Source organism: Phyllobates terribilis, unplaced genomic scaffold (genome assembly GCF_046119375.1).
Source record: "Phyllobates terribilis strain yellow unplaced genomic scaffold, ASM4611937v1 Scaffold_4__5_contigs__length_816908805, whole genome shotgun sequence".
NCBI lineage: Eukaryota > Metazoa > Chordata > Amphibia > Anura > Dendrobatidae > Phyllobates > Phyllobates terribilis.
Genome location: NW_027362764.1, coordinates 795645298 through 795666467, shown reverse-complemented (window position 1 = coordinate 795666467; position 21170 = coordinate 795645298).

Sequence of the window (21170 nt, the reverse complement as noted above, 5' to 3'; positions counted from 1 at the left end):
CTGGTCTAATCTCTACTTATCCTGCTTTTGGCATTTTTTGTCGTAAAAAAACAGTAATAGTGTCTCCCTGACTGTTCAGACACCAATATATCTGTTTAAAAGAGTCTGGTGTAGGCCAGAGAAAAAGAACTGTGGTTTAGCAGTTCCACGGGTCAAATCTCTGTATTATCCTGTTTTTTGCATTTTTTCAGTAAAAAAAACCTGTAATATTGTCTCCCTGACTATTGAGATACAATTATATCTGTTTAAAAGAGTCTGGTGTAGGCTAGAGATATAGAATTGTGGTATTGCAGTTCCATGGGTCTAATCTCTATTTATCCTGCTTTTGGCATTTTTTGCGTAAAAAAAACTGTAATAGTGTCTCCCTGACTGTTCAGACACCAATATTTCTGTTTAAAAGAGTCTGGTGTAGGCCAGAGAAAAAGAAATGTGGTTTTGCAGTTCCACGGGTCAAATCTCTGTATTATCCTGTTTTTTGCATTTTTTCAGTAAAAAAAAACTGTAATATTGTCTCCCTGACTATTCAGATACAATTATATCTGTTTAAAAGAGTCTGGTGTAGGCTAGAGATATAGAACTGTGGTATTGCAGTTCCATGGGTCTAATCTCTACTTATCCTGCTTTTGGCATTTTTTGCGTAAAAAAAACTGTAATAGTGTCTCCCTGACTGTTCAGACACCAATATTTCTGTTTAAAAGACTCTGGTGTAGGCCAGAGAAATAGAACTGTGGTTTTGCAATTCCACGGGTCAAATTTCTGTATTATCCTGCTTTTGGCATTTTTTGCGTAAAAAAAAAAACTGTAATAGTGTCTCCCTGACTGTTCAGACACAAATATAACTGTTTAAAAGAGTCTGGTGTAGGCTAGAGAAATAGAACTGTGGTATTGCAGTTCCACTGGTCTAATCTCTACTTATCCTGCTTTTGGCATTTTTTGTCGTAAAAAAACAGTAATAGTGTCTCCCTGACTGTTCAGACACCAATATATCTGTTTAAAAGAGTCTGGTGTAGGCCAGAGAAAAAGAAATGTGGTTTTGCAGTTCCACGGGTCAAATCTCTGTATTATCCTGTTTTTTGCATTTTTTCAGTAAAAAAAAACTGTAATATTGTCTCCCTGACTATTCAGATACAATTATATCTGTTTAAAAGAGTCTGGTGTAGGCTAGAGATATAGAACTGTGGTATTGCAGTTCCATGGGTCTAATCTCTACTTATCCTGCTTTTGGCATTTTTTGCGTAAAAAAAACTGTAATAGTGTCTCCCTGACTGTTCAGACACCAATATTTCTGTTTAAAAGACTCTGGTGTAGGCCAGAGAAATAGAACTGTGGTTTTGCAATTCCACGGGTCAAATTTCTGTATTATCCTGGTTTTGGCATTTTTTGCGTAAAAAAAAAAAACTGTAATAGTGTCTCCCTGACTGTTCAGACACAAATATAACTGTTTAAAAGAGTCTGGTGTAGGCTAGAGAAATAGAACTGTGGTATTGCAGTTCCACTGGTCTAATCTCTACTTATCCTACTTTTGGCATTTTTTGTCGTAAAAAAACAGTAATAGTGTCTCCCTGACTGTTCAGACACCAATATATCTGTTTAAAAGAGTCTGGTGTAGGCCAGAGAAAAAGAACTGTGGTTTTGCAGTTCCACGGGTCAAATCTCTGTATTATCCTGTTTTTTGCATTTTTTCAGTAAAAAAAAACTGTAATATTGTCTCCCTGACTATTGAGATGCAATTATATCTGTTTAAAAGAGTCTGGTGTAGGCTAGAGATATAGAACTGTGGTATTGCAGTTCAATGGGTCTAATCTCTACTTATCCTGCTTTTGGCATTTTTTGCGTAAAAAAAACTGTAATAGTGTCTCCCTGACTGTTCAGACACCAATATTTCTGTTTAAAAGAGTCTGGTGTAGGCCAGAGAAAAAGAACTGTGGTTTTGCAGTTCCACGGGTCAAATCTCTGTATTATCCTGTTTTTTGCATTTTTTCAGTAAAAAAAAACTGTAATATTGTCTCCCTGACTATTCAGATACAATTATATCTGTTTAAAAGAGTCTGGTGTAGGCTAGAGATATAGAACTGTGGTATTGCAGTTCCATGGGTCTAATCTCTACTTATCCTGCTTTTGGCATTTTTTGCGTAAAAAAAACTGTAATAGTGTCTCCCTGACTGTTCAGACACCAATATTTCTGTTTAAAAGTGTCTGGTGTAGGACAGAGAAATAGAACTGTGGTTTTGCAGTTCCACGGATCAAATCTCTGTATTATCCTGCTTTTGTCATTTTTTGCCGTAAAAAAAAACAGTAATAGTGTCTCCCTGACTGTTCAGACACAAATATATCTGTTTAAAAGAATCTGGTGTAGGCCAGAGAAATAGAACTGTGGTTTTGCAGATCCATGGGTCAAATCTCTGTATTATCCTGCTTTTGGCATTTTTTGCTGTAAAAAAACCCGTAATAGTTTCTCCCTGACTGTTCAGACACAAATATATCTGTTTAAAAGAGTCTGGTGTAGGCCAGAGAAATAGAACTGTGGTTTTGCAGTTCCATAGGTCAAATCTCTGTATTATCTTGCTTTTTTCATTTTTTCAGTAAAAAAAAAACAGTAATACTGTCTCCGTGACTGTTCAGATACAAATATGTCGGTTTAAAAGAGTCTGGTGTATGCCAGAGAAATAAAACTGTGGTTTTGCAGTTCCACGGGTCAAATCTCTATTTATCCTGCTTTTGGCATTTTTTGCGTAAAAAAAAACTGTAATAGTGTCTCCCTGTCTGTTCAGACACCAATATATCTGATTAAAAGAGTCTGGTGTAGGCCAGAGAAATAGAACTGTGGTTTTGTAGTTCCACCGGTCAAATCTCTGTATTATCCTGCTTTTGCCATTTTTTGCGCAAAAAAAAACTGTAATAGTGTCTCCCTGACTGGTCAGACACCAGTAAATCTGTTAAAAAGAGTCTGGTGTAGGCCAGAGAAATAAAACTGTGGTTTTGCAGTTCCACGGGTCAAATCTCTGTATTATCCTGCTTTTGGCATTTTTTCCGTAAAAAAAAAACAGTAATACTGTCTCCGTGACTGTTCAGATACAAATATGTCGGTTTAAAAGAGTCTGGTGTATGCCAGAGAAATAGAACTGTGATTTTGCAGTTCCACGGGTTAAATCTCTGTATTATGCTGCTTTTGGCATTTTTTGCGCAAAAAAAACAGTAAGTGTCTTCCTGACTGTTTAGACAACAATTTATATATTTAAAAGAGTCTGGTGTAGGCCAGAGAAATAGAACTGTGGTTTTGCAGTTCCACGGGTCAAATCTCTGTATTATCCTGCTTTTGGCATTTTTTGCCGTAAAAAAAACTGTAATAGTGTCTCCCTGTCTGTTCAGACACCAGTAAATCTGTTTAAAAGAGTCTGGTGTAGGCCAGAGAAATAGAACTGTGGTTTTGCAATTCCACGGGTCAAATCTCTGTATTATCCTGCTTTTGGCATTTTTTGCATAAAAAAAAAACTGTAATAGTGTCTCCCTGTCTGTTCAGACACAAATATAACTGTTTAAAAGAGTCTGGTGTAGGCCAGAGGAAAAGAACTGTGGTTTTTCAGTTCCACGGGTCAAATCTCTATTTTTCCTGCTTTTGGCATTTTTTGCGTAAAAAAAACTGTAATCGTGTCTCCCTGTCTGTTCAGACACCAATATATCTGATTAAAAGAGTCTGGTGTAGGCCAGAGAAATAGAACTGTGGTTTTGCAGTTCCACGAGTCAAATCTCTGTATTATGCTGCTTTTGGCATTTTTTGCGTAAAAAAAACTGTAATAGTGTCTCCCTGACTGGTCAGACACCATTAAATCTGTTAGAAAGAGTCTGGTGTAGTCCAGAGAAATAAAACTGTGGTTTTGCAGTTCCACGGGTCAAATCTCTGTATTATCCTGCTTTTGGCATTTTTTCCGGAAAAAAAAACAGTAATACTGTCTCCGTGACTGTTCAGATACAAATATGTCGGTTTAAAAGAGTCTGGTGTATGCCATAGAAATAAAACTGTGGTTTTGCAGTTCCACGGGTCAAATCTCTATTTATCCTGCTTTTGGCATTTTTTGCGTAAAAAAAACTGTAATAGTGTCTCCCTGTCTGTTCAGACACCAATATATCTGATTAAAAGAGTCTGGTGTAGGCCAGAGAAATAGAACTGTGGTTTTGTAGTTCCACGGGTCAAATCTCTGTATTATCCTGCTTTTGCCATTTTTTGCGCAAAAAAAAACTGTAATAGTGTCTCCCTGACTGGTCAGACACCAGTAAATCTGTTAAAAAGAGTCTGGTGTAGGCCAGAGAAATAAAACTGTGGTTTTGCAGTTCCACGGGTCAAATCTCTGTATTATCCTGCTTTTGGCATTTTTTCCGGAAAAAAAAACAGTAATACTGTCTCCGTGACTGTTCAGATACAAATATGTCGGTTTAAAAGAGTCTGGTGTATGCCATAGAAATAAAACTGTGGTTTTGCAGTTCCACGGGTCAAATCTCTATTTATCCTGCTTTTGGCATTTTTTGCGTAAAAAAAACTGTAATAGTGTCTCCCTGTCTGTTCAGACACCAATATATCTGATTAAAAGAGTCTGGTGTAGGCCAGAGAAATAGAACTGTGGTTTTGTAGTTCCACGGGTCAAATCTCTGTATTATCCTGCTTTTGCCATTTTTTGCGCAAAAAAAAACTGTAATAGTGTCTCCCTGACTGGTCAGACACCAGTAAATCTGTTAAAAAGAGTCTGGTGTAGGCCAGAGAAATAAAACTGTGGTTTTGCAGTTCCACGGGTCAAATCTCTGTATTATCCTGCTTTTGGCATTTTTTCCGTAAAAAAAAAACAGTAATACTGTCTCCGTGACTGTTCAGATACAAATATGTCGGTTTAAAAGAGTCTGGTGTATGCCAGAGAAATAGAACTGTGGTTTTGCAGTTCCACGGGTCAAATCTCTGTATTATGCTGCTTTTGGCATTTTTTGCGCAAAAAAAACAGTAAGTGTCTTCCTGACTGTTTAGACAACAATATATATATTTAAAAGAGTCTGGTGTAGGCCAGAGAAATAGAACTGTGGTTTTGCAGTTCCACGGGTCAAATCTCTGTATTATCCTGCTTTTGGCATTTTTTGCTGTAAAAAAAACTGTAATAGTGTCTCCCTGTCTGTTCAGACACCAGTAAATCTGTTTAAAAGAGTCTGGTGTAGGCCAGAGAAATAGAACTGTGGTTTTGCAATTCCACGTGTCAAATCTCTGTATTATCCTGCTTTTGGCATTTTTTGCGTAAAAAAAAAACTGTAATAGTGTCTCCCTGTCTGTTCAGACACAAATATAACTGTTTAAAAGAGTCTGGTGTATGCCAGAGGAAAAGAACTGTGGTTTTTCAGTTCCACGGGTCAAATCTCTATTTTTCCTGCTTTTGGCATTTTTTGCGTAAAAAAACTGTAATCGTGTCTCCCTGTCTGTTCAGACACCAATATATCTGATTAAAAGAGTCTGGTGTAGGCCAGAGAAATAGAACTGTGGTTTTGCAGTTCCACGAGTCAAATCTCTGTATTATGCTGCTTTTGGCATTTTTTGCGTAAAAAAAACTGTAATAGTGTCTCCCTGACTGGTCAGACACCATTAAATCTGTTAAAAAGAGTCTGGTGTAGTCCAGAGAAATAAAACTGTGGTTTTGCAGTTCCACGGGTCAAATCTCTGTATTATCCTGCTTTTGGCATTTTTTCCGGAAAAAAAAACAGTAATACTGTCTCCGTGACTGTTCAGATACAAATATGTCAGTTTAAAAGAGTCTGGTGTATGCTAGAGAAATAGAACTGTGGTTTTGCAGTTCCACGAGTCAAATCTCTGTATTATGCTGCTTTTGGCATTTTTTGCGTAAAAAAAACTGTAATAGTGTCTCCCTGACTGGTCAGACACCATTAAATCTGTTAGAAAGAGTCTGGTGTAGTCCAGAGAAATAAAACTGTGGTTTTGCAGTTCCACGGGTCAAATCTCTGTATTATCCTGCTTTTGGCATTTTTTCCGGAAAAAAAAACAGTAATACTGTCTCCGTGACTGTTCAGATACAAATATGTCGGTTTAAAAGAGTCTGGTGTATGCCATAGAAATAAAACTGTGGTTTTGCAGTTCCACGGGTCAAATCTCTATTTATCCTGCTTTTGGCATTTTTTGCGTAAAAAAAACTGTAATAGTGTCTCCCTGTCTGTTCAGACACCAATATATCTGATTAAAAGAGTCTGGTGTAGGCCAGAGAAATAGAACTGTGGTTTTGTAGTTCCACGGGTCAAATCTCTGTATTATCCTGCTTTTGCCATTTTTTGCGCAAAAAAAAACTGTAATAGTGTCTCCCTGACTGGTCAGACACCAGTAAATCTGTTAAAAAGAGTCTGGTGTAGGCCAGAGAAATAAAACTGTGGTTTTGCAGTTCCACGGGTCAAATCTCTGTATTATCCTGCTTTTGGCATTTTTTCCGTAAAAAAAAAACAGTAATACTGTCTCCGTGACTGTTCAGATACAAATATGTCGGTTTAAAAGAGTCTGGTGTATGCCAGAGAAATAGAACTGTGGTTTTGCAGTTCCACGGGTCAAATCTCTGTATTATGCTGCTTTTGGCATTTTTTGCGCAAAAAAAACAGTAAGTGTCTTCCTGACTGTTTAGACAACAATATATATATTTAAAAGAGTCTGGTGTAGGCCAGAGAAATAGAACTGTGGTTTTGCAGTTCCACGGGTCAAATCTCTGTATTATCCTGCTTTTGGCATTTTTTGCTGTAAAAAAAACTGTAATAGTGTCTCCCTGTCTGTTCAGACACCAGTAAATCTGTTTAAAAGAGTCTGGTGTAGGCCAGAGAAATAGAACTGTGGTTTCGCAATTCCACGGGTCAAATCTCTGTATTATCCTGCTTTTGGCATTTTTTCCGTGAAAAAAAAACTGTAATAGTGTCTCCCTGACTGTTCAGACACAAATATAACTGTTTAAAAGAGTCTGGTGTAGGCCAGAGGAAAAGAACTGTGGTTTTTCAGTTCCACGGGTCAAATCTCTATTTATCCTGCTTTTGGCTTTTTTTGCGTAAAAAAAAATTTAATAGTGTCTCCCTGACTGGTCAGACACCATTAAATCTGTTAAAAAGAGTCAGGTGTAGGCCAGAGAAATAGAACTGTGGTATTTCAGTTCCATGGGTCTAATCTCTACTTATCCTGCTTTTTGCATTTTTTGCGTAAAAAAAACTGTAATAGTGTCTCCCTGACTGCTCAGACACCAATATTTCTGTTTAAAAGATTCTGGTGTAGGCCAGAGAAATAGAACTGTGGTTTTGCAGTTCCACGGGTCAAACCTCTGTATTATCCTGCTTTATGCATTTTTTGCCGGAAAAAAAACTGTAATAGTGTCTCCCTGTCTGTTCAGACACCAGTAAATCTGTTTAAAAGAGTCTGGTGTAGACCAGAGAAATAGAACTGTGGTTTTGCAATTCCACGGGTTAAATCTCTGTATTATTCTGCTTTTGGCATTTTTCCGTAAAAAAAAAACTGTAATAGTGTCTCCCTGACTGTTCAGACACATATATAACTGTTTAAAAGAGTGTGGTGTAGGCCAGAGGAAAAGAACTGTGGTTTTTCAGTTCCACGGGTCAAATCTCTATTTATCCTGCTTTTGGCTTTTTTTGCATAAAAAAAAACTGTAATAGTGTCTCCCTGACTGGTCAGACACCATTAAATCTGTTAGAAAGAGTCTGGTGTAGTCCAGAGAAATAAAACTGTGGTTTTGCAGTTCCACGGGTCAAATCTCTGTATTATCCTGCTTTTGGCATTTTTTCCGGAAAAAAAAACAGTAATACTGTCTCCGTGACTGTTCAGATACAAATATGTCGGTTTAAAAGAGTCTGGTGTATGCCATAGAAATAAAACTGTGGTTTTGCAGTTCCACGGGCCAAATCTCTATTTATCCTGCTTTTGGCATTTTTTGCGTAAAAAAAACTGTAATAGTGTCTCCCTGTCTGTTCAGACACCAATATATCTGATTAAAAGAGTCTGGTGTAGGCCAGAGAAATAGAACTGTGGTTTTGTAGTTCCACGGGTCAAATCTCTGTATTATCCTGCTTTTGCCATTTTTTGCGCAAAAAAAAACTGTAATAGTGTCTCCCTGACTGGTCAGACACCAGTAAATCTGTTAAAAAGAGTCTGGTGTAGGCCAGAGAAATAAAACTGTGGTTTTGCAGTTCCACGGGTCAAATCTCTGTATTATCCTGCTTTTGGCATTTTTTCCGTAAAAAAAAAACAGTAATACTGTCTCCGTGACTCTTCAGATACAAATATGTCGGTTTAAAAGAGTCTGGTGTATGCCAGAGAAATAGAACTGTGGTTTTGCAGTTCCACGGGTCAAATCTCTGTATTATGCTGCTTTTGGCATTTTTTGCGCAAAAAAAACAGTAAGTGTCTTTCTGACTGTTTAGACAACAATATATATATTTAAAAGAGTCTGTTGTAGGCCAGAGAAATAGAACTGTGGTTTTGCAGTTCCACGGGTCAAATCTCTGTATTATCCTGCTTTTGGCATTTTTTGCTGTAAAAAAAACTGTAATAGTGTCTCCCTGTCTGTTCAGACACCAGTAAATCTGTTTAAAAGAGTCTGGTGTAGGCCAGAGAAATAGAACTGTGGTTTCGCAATTCCACGGGTCAAATCTCTGTATTATCCTGCTTTTGGCATTTTTTCCGTGAAAAAAAAACTGTAATAGTGTCTCCCTGACTGTTCAGACACAAATATAACTGTTTAAAAGAGTCTGGTGTAGGCCAGAGGAAAAGAACTGTGGTTTTTCAGTTCCACGGGTCAAATCTCTATTTATCCTGCTTTTGGCTTTTTTTGCGTAAAAAAAAATTTAATAGTGTCTCCCTGACTGGTCAGACACCATTAAATCTGTTAAAAAGAGTCAGGTGTAGGCCAGAGAAATAGAACTGTGGTATTTCAGTTCCATGGGTCTAATCTCTACTTATCCTGCTTTTTGCATTTTTTGCGTAAAAAAAACTGTAATAGTGTCTCCCTGACTGCTCAGACACCAATATTTCTGTTTAAAAGATTCTGGTGTAGGCCAGAGAAATAAAACTGTGGTTTTGCAGTTCCACGGGTCAAACCTCTGTATTATCCTGCTTTATGCATTTTTTGCCGGAAAAAAAACTGTAATAGTGTCTCCCTGTCTGTTCAGACACCAGTAAATCTGTTTAAAAGAGTCTGGTGTAGACCAGAGAAATAGAACTGTGGTTTTGCAATTCCACGGGTTAAATCTCTGTATTATTCTGCTTTTGGCATTTTTCCGTAAAAAAAAAACTGTAATAGTGTCTCCCTGACTGTTCAGACACATATATAACTGTTTAAAAGAGTGTGGTGTAGGCCAGAGGAAAAGAACTGTGGTTTTTCAGTTCCACGGGTCAAATCTCTATTTATCCTGCTTTTGGCTTTTTTTGCATAAAAAAAAACTGTAATAGTGTCTCCCTGACTGGTCAGACACCATTAAATCTGTTAGAAAGAGTCTGGTGTAGTCCAGAGAAATAAAACTGTGGTTTTGCAGTTCCACGGGTCAAATCTCTGTATTATCCTGCTTTTGGCATTTTTTCCGGAAAAAAAAACAGTAATACTGTCTCCGTGACTGTTCAGATACAAATATGTCGGTTTAAAAGAGTCTGGTGTATGCCATAGAAATAAAACTGTGGTTTTGCAGTTCCACGGGCCAAATCTCTATTTATCCTGCTTTTGGCATTTTTTGCGTAAAAAAAACTGTAATAGTGTCTCCCTGTCTGTTCAGACACCAATATATCTGATTAAAAGAGTCTGGTGTAGGCCAGAGAAATAGAACTGTGGTTTTGTAGTTCCACGGGTCAAATCTCTGTATTATCCTGCTTTTGCCATTTTTTGCGCAAAAAAAAACTGTAATAGTGTCTCCCTGACTGGTCAGACACCAGTAAATCTGTTAAAAAGAGTCTGGTGTAGGCCAGAGAAATAAAACTGTGGTTTTGCAGTTCCACGGGTCAAATCTCTGTATTATCCTGCTTTTGGCATTTTTTCCGTAAAAAAAAAACAGTAATACTGTCTCCGTGACTGTTCAGATACAAATATGTCGGTTTAAAAGAGTCTGGTGTATGCCAGAGAAATAGAACTGTGGTTTTGCAGTTCCACGGGTCAAATCTCTGTATTATGCTGCTTTTGGCATTTTTTGCGCAAAAAAAACAGTAAGTGTCTTTCTGACTGTTTAGACAACAATATATATATTTAAAAGAGTCTGTTGTAGGCCAGAGAAATAGAACTGTGGTTTTGCAGTTCCACGGGTCAAATCTCTGTATTATCCTGCTTTTGGCATTTTTTGCTGTAAAAAAAACTGTAATAGTGTCTCCCTGTCTGTTCAGACACCAGTAAATCTGTTTAAAAGAGTCTGGTGTAGGCCAGAGAAATAGAACTGTGGTTTCGCAATTCCACGGGTCAAATCTCTGTATTATCCTGCTTTTGGCATTTTTTCCGTGAAAAAAAAACTGTAATAGTGTCTCCCTGACTGTTCAGACACAAATATAACTGTTTAAAAGAGTCTGGTGTAGGCCAGAGGAAAAGAACTGTGGTTTTTCAGTTCCACGGGTCAAATCTCTATTTATCCTGCTTTTGGCTTTTTTTGCGTAAAAAAAAATTTAATAGTGTCTCCCTGACTGGTCAGACACCATTAAATCTGTTAAAAAGAGTCAGGTGTAGGCCAGAGAAATAGAACTGTGGTATTTCAGTTCCATGGGTCTAATCTCTACTTATCCTGCTTTTTGCATTTTTTGCGTAAAAAAAACTGTAATAGTGTCTCCCTGACTGCTCAGACACCAATATTTCTGTTTAAAAGATTCTGGTGTAGGCCAGAGAAATAAAACTGTGGTTTTGCAGTTCCACGGGTCAAACCTCTGTATTATCCTGCTTTATGCATTTTTTGCCGGAAAAAAAACTGTAATAGTGTCTCCCTGTCTGTTCAGACACCAGTAAATCTGTTTAAAAGAGTCTGGTGTAGACCAGAGAAATAGAACTGTGGTTTTGCAATTCCACGGGTCAAATCTCTGTATTATTCTGCTTTTGGCATTTTTCCGTAAAAAAAAAACTGTAATAGTGTCTCCCTGACTGTTCAGACACATATATAACTGTTTAAAAGAGTGTGGTGTAGGCCAGAGGAAAAGAACTGTGGTTTTTCAGTTCCACGGGTCAAATCTCTATTTATCCTGCTTTTGGCTTTTTTTGCATAAAAAAAAACTGTAATAGTGTCTCCCTGACTGGTCAGACACCATTAAATCTGTTAAAAATAGTCTGGTGTAGGCGAGAGAAATAAAACTGTGGTTTTGCAGTTCCACGGGTCAAATCTCTGTATTTTCCTGCTTTTGGCATTGTTTCATTAAAAAAAACTGTAATAGTGTCTCCCTGACTGTTCAGACACAAATATTTCTGTTTAAAAGAGTCTGGTGTAGGCCAGAGAAATAGAACTGTGGTTTTGCAGTTCCACGGGTCAAATCTCTATTTATCCTGCTTTTGGCATTTTTTGCGTAAAAAAAACTGTAATAGTGTCTCCCTGTCTGTTCAGACACCAATATATCTGATTAAAAGAGTCTGGTGTAGGACAGAGAAATAGAACTGTGGCTTTGCAGTTCCACGGGTCAAATCTCTGTATTATCCTGCTTTTGGCATTTTTTGCGAAAAAAAAAACAGTAATAGTGTCTTCCTGACTGTTTAGACACCAATATATATATTTAAAAGAGTCTGGTGTAGGCCAGAGAAACAGAACTGTGGTTTTGCAGTTCCACAGGTCAAATCTCTGTATTATCCTGCTTTTGGCTTTTTTTGCTGTAAAAAAACTGTAATAGTGTCTTCCTGTCTGTTCAGACACCAATATATCTGTTTAAAAGAGTCTGGTGTAGGCCAGAGAAATAGAACTGTGGTTTTGCAATTCCACGAGTCAAATCTCTGTATTATCCTGCTTTTGGCATTTTTTGCGTAAAAAAATACTGTAATAGTGTCTCCCTGACTGTTCAGACACAAATATAACTGTTTAAAAGAGTCTGGTGTAGGCCAGAGGAAAAGAACTGTGGTTTTTCAGTTCCACGGGTCAAATCTCTATTTATCCTGCTTTTGGCTTTTTTTGCATAAATAAAAACTGTAATAGTGTCTCCCTGACTGGTCAGACACCATTAAATCTGTTAAAAAGAGTCTGGTGTAGGCCAGAGAAATAAATTTGTGGTTTTGCAGTTCCACGGGTCAAATCTCTGTATTATCCTGCTTTTGCCATTTTTTGCGCAAAAAAAAACTGTAATAGTGTCTTCCTGACTCTTCAGACACAATTATATCTGTTTAAGAGTCTGGTGTAGGCTAGAGAAATAGGACTGTGGTATTGCAGTTCCATTGGTCTAATCTCTACTTATCCTGCTTTTGGCATTTTTTGCGTAAAAAAAACTGTAATAGTGTCTCCCTGAGTGTTCAAACACCAATATTTCAGTTTAAAAGAGTCTGGTGTAGGCCAGAGAAATAGAACTGTGGTTTTGCAGTTCCACGGGTCAAATCTCTGTATTATCCTGCTTTTGGCATTTTTCCGTAAAAAAAAAAACTGTAATAGTGTCTCCCTGTCTGTTCAGACACCAGTAAATCTGTTTAAAAGAGTCTGGTGTAGGCCAGAGAAATAGAACTGTGGTTTTGCAATTCCACGTGTCAAATCTCTGTATTATCCTGCTTTTGGCATTTTTTGCGTAAAAAAATACTGTAATAGTGTCTCCCTGACTGTTCAGACACAAATATAACTGTTTAAAAGAGTCTGGTGTAGGCCAGAGGAAAAGAACTGTGGTTTTTCAGTTCCACGGGTCAAATCTCTATTTATCCTGCTTTTGGCTTTTTTTGCATAAATAAAAACTGTAATAGTGTCTCCCTGACTGGTCAGACACCATTAAATCTGTTAAAAAGAGTCTGGTGTAGGCCAGAGAAATAAATCTGTGGTTTTGCAGTTCCACGGGTCAAATCTCTGTATTTTCCTGCTTTTGGCATTTTTTCAGTAAAAAAAACTGTAATAGTGTCTTCCTGACTCTTCAGACACAATTATATCTGTTTAAGAGTCTGGTGTAGGCTAGAGAAATAGAACTGTGGTATTGCAGTTCCATTGGTCTAATCTCTACTTATCCTGCTTTTGGCATTTTTTGCGTAAAAAAAACTGTAATAGTGTCTCCCTGAGTGTTCAGACACCAATATTTCAGTTTAAAAGAGTCTGGTGTAGGCCAGAGAAATAGAACTGTGGTTTTGCAGTTCCACGGGTCAAATCTCTGTATTATCCTGCTTTTGGCATTTTTTGCCGTAAAAAAAACTGTAATAGTGTCTCCCTGTCTGTTCAGACACCAGTAAATCTGTTTAAAAGAGTCTGGTGTAGGCCAGAGAAATAGAACTGTGGTTTTGCAATTCCACGGGTCAAATCTCTGTATTATCCTGCTTTTGGCATTTTTTGCGTAAAAAAAAAACTGTAATAGTGTCTCCCTGTCTGTTCAGACACAAATATAACTGTTTAAAAGAGTCTGGTGTAGGCCAGAGGAAAAGAACTGTGGTTTTTCAGTTCCACGGGTCAAATCTCTATTTTTCCTGCTTTTGGCATTTTTTGCGTAAAAAAACTGTAATCGTGTCTCCCTGTCTGTTCAGACACCAATATATCTGATTAAAAGAGTCTGGTGTAGGCCAGAGAAATAGAACTGTGGTTTTGCAGTTCCACGAGTCAAATCTCTGTATTATGCTGCTTTTGGCATTTTTTGCGTAAAAAAAACTGTAATAGTGTCTCCCTGACTGGTCAGACACCATGAAATCTGTTAAAAAGAGTCTGGTGTAGTCCAGAGAAATAAAACTGTGGTTTTGCAGTTCCACGGGTCAAATCTCTGTATTATCCTGCTTTTGGCATTTTTTCCGGAAAAAAAAACAGTAATACTGTCTCCGTGACTGTTCAGATACAAATATGTCAGTTTAAAAGAGTCTGGTGTATGCTAAAGAAATAGAACTGTGGTTTTGCAGTTCCACGTGTCAAATCTCTGTATTATGCAGCTTTTGGCATTTCTTGCGCAAAAAAAACAGTAATAGTGTCTTCCTGACTGTTTAGACAACAATATATATATTTAAAAGAGTCTGGTGTAGGCCAGAGAAATAGAACTGTGGTTTTGCAGTTCCACGGGTCAAATCTCTGTATTATCCTGCTTTTGGCATTTTTTGCCGTAAAAAAAAACTGTAATAGTGTCTCCCTGTCTGCTCAGACAACAGTAAATCTGTTTAAAAGAGTCTGGTGTAGGCCAGAGAAATAGAACTGTGGTTTTGCAATTCCACGGGTCAAATCTCTGTATTATCCTGCTTTTGGCATTTTTTCCGTAAAAAAAAAACTGTAATAGTGTCTCCCTGACTGTTCAGACACAAATATAACTGTTTAAAAGAGTCTGGTGTAGGCCAGAGGAAAAGAACTGTGGTTTTTCAGTTCCACGGGTCAAATCTCTATTTATCCTGCTTTGGCTTTTTTTGCGTAAAAAAAAATTTAATAGTGTCTCCCTGACTGGTCAGACACCAGTAAATCTGTTAAAAAGAGTCTGGTGTAGGCCAGAGAAATAAAACTGTGGTTTTGCAGTTCCACGGGTCAAATATCTGTATTATCCTGCTTTTGGCATTTTTTCCGTAAAAAAAAAACAGTAATACTGTCTCCGTGACTGTTCAGATACAAATATGTCGGTTTAAAAGAGTCTGGTGTATGCCAGAGAAATAGAACTGTGGTTTTGCAGTTCCACGGGTCAAATCTCTGTATTATGCTGCTTTTGGCATTTTTTGCGCAAAAAAAACAGTAAGTGTCTTCCTGACTGTTTAGACAACAATATATATATTTAAAAGAGTCTGTTGTAGGCCAGAGAAATAGAACTGTGGTTTTGCAGTTCCACGGGTCAAATCTCTGTATTATCCTGCTTTTGGCATTTTTTGCTGTAAAAAAAACTGTAATAGTGTCTCCCTGTCTGTTCAGACACCAGTAAATCTGTTTAAAAGAGTCTGGTGTAGGCCAGAGAAATAGAACTGTGGTTTCGCAATTCCACGGGTCAAATCTCTGTATTATCCTGCTTTTGGCATTTTTTCCGTGAAAAAAAAACTGTAATAGTGTCTCCCTGACTGTTCAGACACAAATATAACTGTTTAAAAGAGTCTGGTGTAGGCCAGAGGAAAAGAACTGTGGTTTTTCAGTTCCACGGGTCAAATCTCTATTTATCCTGCTTTGGCTTTTTTTGCGTAAAAAAAAATTTAATAGTGTCTCCCTGACTGGTCAGACACCATTAAATCTGTTAAAAAGAGTCAGGTGTAGGCCAGAGAAATAGAACTGTGGTATTGCAGTTCCATGGGTCTAATCTCTACTTATCCTGCTTTTTGCATTTTTTGCGTAAAAAAAACTGTAATAGTGTCTCCCTGACTGCTCAGACACCAATATTTCTGTTTAAAAGATTCTGGTGTAGGCCAGAGAAATAGAACTGTGGTTTTGCAGTTCCACGGGTCAAACCTCTGTATTATCCTGCTTTATGCATTTTTTGCCGGAAAAAAAACTGTAATAGTGTCTCCCTGTCTGTTCAGACACCAGTAAATCTGTTTAAAAGATTCTGGTGTAGACCAGAGAAATAGAACTGTGGTTTTGCAATTCCACGGGTCAAATCTCTGTATTATTCTGCTTTTGGCATTTTTCCGTAAAAAAAAAACTGTAATAGTGTCTCCCTGACTGTTCAGACACATATATAACTGTTTAAAAGAGTGTGGTGTAGGCCAGAGGAAAAGAACTGTGGTTTTTCAGTTCCACGGGTCAAATCTCTATTTATCCTGCTTTTGGCTTTTTTTGCATAAAAAAAAACTGTAATAGTGTCTCCCTGACTGGTCAGACACCATTAAATCTGTTAAAAATAGTCTGGTGTAGGCCAGAGAAATAGAACTGTGGTTTTGCAGTTCCACGGGTCAAATCTCTATTTATCCTGCTTTTGGCATTTTTTGCGTAAAAAAAACTGTAATAGTGTCTCCCTGTCTGTTCAGACACCAATATATCTGATTAAAAGAGTCTGGTGTAGGACAGAGAAATAGAACTGTGGCTTTGCAGTTCCACGGGTCAAATCTCTGTATTATCCTGCTTTTGGCATTTTTTGCGAAAAAAAAAACAGTAATAGTGTCTTCCTGACTGTTTAGACACCAATATATATATTTAAAAGAGTCTGGTGTAGGCCAGAGAAACAGAACTGTGGTTTTGCAGTTCCACAGGTCAAATCTCTGTATTATCCTGCTTTTGGCTTTTTTTGCTGTAAAAAAACTGTAATAGTGTCTTCCTGTCTGTTCAGACACCAATATATCTGTTTAAAAGAGTCTGGTGTAGGCCAGAGAAATAGAACTGTGGTTTTGCAATTCCACGAGTCAAATCTCTGTATTATCCTGCTTTTGGCATTTTTTGCGTAAAAAAATACTGTAATAGTGTCTCCCTGACTGTTCAGACACAAATATAACTGTTTAAAAGAGTCTCGTGTAGGCCAGAGGAAAAGAACTGTGGTTTTTCAGTTCCACGGGTCAAATCTCTATTTATCCTGCTTTTGGCTTTTTTTGCATAAATAAAAACTGTAATAGTGTCTCCCTGACTGGTCAGACACCATTAAATCTGTTAAAAAGAGTCTGGTGTAGGCCAGAGAAATAAATCTGTGGTTTTGCAGTTCCACGGGTCAAATCTCTGTATTTTCCTGCTTTTGGCATTTTTTCAGTAAAAAAAACTGTAATAGTGTCTTCCTGACTCTTCAGACACAATTATATCTGTTTAAGAGTCTGGTGTAGGCTAGAGAAATAGAACTGTGGTATTGCAGTTCCATTGGTCTAATCTCTACTTATCCTGCTTTTGGCATTTTTTGCGTAAAAAAAACTGTAATAGTGTCTCCCTGAGTGTTCAGACACCAATATTTCAGTTTAAAAGAGTCTGGTGTAGGCCAGAGAAATAGAAATGTGGTTTTGCAGTTCCACGGGTCAAATCTCTGTATTATCCTGCTTTATGCATTTTTTGCCGGAAAAAAAACAGTAATAGTGTCTCCCTGACTGTTCAGACACAAATATATCTGTTTAAAAGAGTCTGGTGTAGGCCAGAGAAATAGAACTGTGGTTTTGCAGTTCCACGGGTCAAATGTCTATTTATCCTGCTTTTGGCATTTTTTGCGTAAAAAAAAAACTGTAATAGTGTCTCCCTGACTGTTCAGACACAGATATAACTGTTTAAAAGAGTCTGTTGTAGGCCAGAGGAAAAGAACTGTGGTTTTTCAGTTCCACGGGTCAAATCACTATTTATCCTGTTTTTGGCATTTTTTGCTTAAAAAAAACCTGTAATAGTGTCTCCCTGACTGTTCAGATACAAATATGTCAGTTTAAAAGAGTCTGGTGTAGGCCAGAGAAATAGAACTGTGCTTTTGCACATCCATAGGTCAAATCTCTGTATTTTCCTGCTTTTGGCACTTTTTATTGTAAAAAAACAGTAATAGTTTCTCCCTGACTGTTCAGACACCAATATATCTGTGTAAAAGAGTCTGGTGTCGGCCAGAGAATTAGAACTGTGGTTTTGCAGTTCCACGGGTCGAATCTCTGTATTATCCTACTTTTGGCATTTTTCCGTAAAAAAAAACTGTAGTAGTGTCTCCCTGACTGTTCAGACACCAATATATCTGTTTAAAGGAGTCTGGTGTAGGCTAGAGAAATAGAACTGTGGTTTTACAGTTCCACGGGTCAAATCTCTGTATTATCCTGCTTTTGGCATTTTTTTGTCGTAAAAAAAAACTGTAATAGTGTCTCCCTGACTGTTCAGACACCAATATATCTGTTTAAAAGAGTCTGGTGTCGGCCAGAGAATTAGAACTGTGGTTTTGCAGTTCCACGGGTCGAATCTCTGTATTATCCTGCTTTTGGCATTTTTCCGTAAAAAAAAACTGTAGTAGTGTCTCCCTGACTGTTCAGACACCAATATATCTGTTTAAAAGAGTCTGGTGTAGGCTAGAGAAATAGAACTGTGGTATTGCAGTTCCACGGGTCTAATCTCTATTTACCCTGCTTTTGGCATTTTTTGCGTAAAAAAACAGTAATAGTGTCTCCCTGACTGTTCAGACACCAATATATCTGTTTAAAAGAGTCTGGTGTAGGCTAGAGAAATAGAACTGTGGTATTGCAGTTCCATGGGTCTAATCTCTACTTATCCTGCTTTTGGCATTTTTTGCATAAAAAAACTGTAATAGTGTCTCCCTGACTGTTCAGACACCAATATTTCTGTTTAAAAGAGTCTGGTGTAGGCCAGAGAAATAGAACTGTGGTTCAGCAGTTCCACGGGTCAAATCTCTGTATTATCCTGCTTTTGTCATTTTTTACCGTAAAAAAAAACAGTAATAGTGTCTCCCTGACTATTCAGACACAAACATATCTGTTTAAAAGAATCTGGTGTAGGCCAGAGAAATAGAACTGTGGTTTTGCAGATCCATGGGTTAAATCTCTGTATTATCCTGCTTTTGGCCTTTTTTGCTGTAAAAAAAACCTGTAATAGTTTCTCCCTGACTGTTCAGACACCAATATTTCTGTTTAAAAGAGTCTGGTGTAGGCCAGAGAAATAGAACTGTGGTTTTGCAGTTCCACGGTTCAAATCTCTATTTATCCTGCTTTTGGCATTTTTTGCGCAAAAAAAAACAGTAATAGTGTCTTCCTGACTGTTTAGACAACAATATATATATTTAAAATAGTCTGGTGTAGGCCAGAGAAATAGAATTGTGGTTTTGCAGTTCCACGGGTCAAATCTCTGTATTATACTGCTTTTGGCATTTTTTGCCGAAAAAAAAACTGTAATAGTGTCTCCCTGACTGGTCAGACACCAGTAAATCTGTTAAAAAGAGTCTGGTGTAGGCCAGAGAAATAAAACTGTGGTATTGCAGTTCCATGGGTCTAATCTCTACTTATCCTGCTTTTGGCATTTTTTGCGTAAAAAAAACTGTAATAGTGTCTCCCTGTCTGTTCCGACACCAATATTTCTGTTTAAAAGAGTCTGGTGTAGGCCAGAGAAATAGAACTGTGGTTTTGCAGTTCCACGGGTCAAATCTCTGTATTATCCTGCTTTTGTCATTTTTTACCGTAAAAAAAAACAGTAATAGTGTCTCCCTGACTGCTCAGACACAAATATATCTGTTTAAAAGAATCTGGTGTAGGCCAGAGAAATAGAACTGTGGTTTTGCAGATCCTTGGGTCAAATCTCTGTATTATCCTGCTTTTGTCATTTTTTGCTGTAAAAAAAACCCTTAATAGTTTCTCCCTGACTGTTCAGACACCAATATATCTGTTTAAAAGAGTCTTGTGTAGGCCATAGAAATAGAACTGTGGTTTTGCAGTTCCACGGGTCAAATCTCTGATTTATCCTGCTTTTCGCATTTTTTGCGTAAAAATAAACTGTAATAGTGTCTCCCTGACTGTTCAGACACCAATATATCTGTTTAAAAGAGTCTGGTGTAGGCCAGAGAAATAGAACTGTGGTTTTGCAGTTCCACGGGTCAAATCTCTATATTATCCTGCTTTTGGCATTTTTCAGTAAAAAAAACTGTAGTAGTGTCTCCCTTACTGTTCAGACACAAATATATCTGTGTAAAAGAGTCTGGTGTAGGCTAGAGAAATATAACTGTGGTATTGCAGTTCCACGGGTCTAATCTCTACTTATCCTGCTTTTGGCATTTTTTGCGTAAAAAAAACAGTAATAGTGTCTCCCTGACTGTTCAGACACAAATATATCTGTTTAAAAGAGTCTGGTGTAGGCCAGAGAAATATAGCTGTGGCTTTGCAGTTCCACGGGTCAAATCTCTGTATTATCCTGCTTTTGGCATTTTTTGTCGTAAAAAAAAAAACAGTAATAGTGTCTCCCTGACTGTTCAGACACAAATATATCTGTTTAAAAGTCTGGTGTAGGCCAGAGAAAAATAACAGTGGTTTTGCAGTTCCACGGGTCAAATCTCTGTATTATCCTGCTTTTGGCATTTTTTCAGTAAAAAAAAAACTGTAATAGTGTCTCTCTTACTCTGCAGACACAAATATATCTGTTTAAAAGAGTCTGGCATAGGCCAGAGAAATAAAACTGTGGTTTTGCAGTTCCACGGGTCAAATCTCTATTTATCCTGCCTTTGGCATTTTTTGCGTAAAAAACCTGTAATAGTGTCTCACTGTCTGTTCAGACACCAATATATCTGTTTAAAAGAGTCTTGTGTAGGCCAGAGAAATAGAACTGTGGTTTGCAGCTCCACGGGTCAAATCTCTGTATTATCCTGCTTTTGGCATTTTTTACCGTAAACAAAACAGTAACAGTGTCTCCCTGACTGTTCAGACACCAATATATCTGATTAAAAGAGTCTGGTGTAGGCCAGAGAAATAGAACTGTGGTTTTGCAGTTCCACGGGTCAAATCTCTATTTATCCTGCTTTTGGCATTTTTTGCCGTAAAAAAAACAGTAATAGTGTCTTCGTGACTGTTTAGACAACAATATATATATTTAAAAGAGTCTGGTGTAGGCCAGAGAAATAGAACTGTGGTTTTGCAGTTCCACGGGTCAAATCTCTGTATTATCCTGCTTTTGACATTTTTTGCCGTAAAATAAACCGTAATAGTGTCTCCGTGTCTGTTCAGACACCAATATACCTGTTTAAAAGAGTCTGGTGTAGGCCAGAGAAATAGAACTGTGGTTTTGCAATTCCATGGGTCAAATCTCTGTATTATCCTGCTTTTGGCATTTTTTCTGTAAAAAAAAAACTTTAATAGTGTCTCCCTGACTGTTCAGACACAAATATAACTGTATAAAAGAGTCTGGTGTAGGCCAGAGAAAAAGAACTGTGGTTTTTCAGTTCCACGGGTAAAATCTCTATTTATCCTGCTTTTGGCATTTTTTGCGTAAAAAAAAACTGTAATAGTGTCTCCCTGACCGTTCAGACACCAGTAAATCTGTTTAAAAGAGTCTGGTATAGGCCAGAGAAATAAAACTGTGGTTTTGCAGTTCCACCGGTCAAATCTCTGTATTATCCTGCTTTTGGCATTTTTTGTCGTAAAAAAAAACTGTAATAGTGTCTCCCTGACTGTTCAGACACCAATATACTGTATCTGTTTAAAAGATTGTGG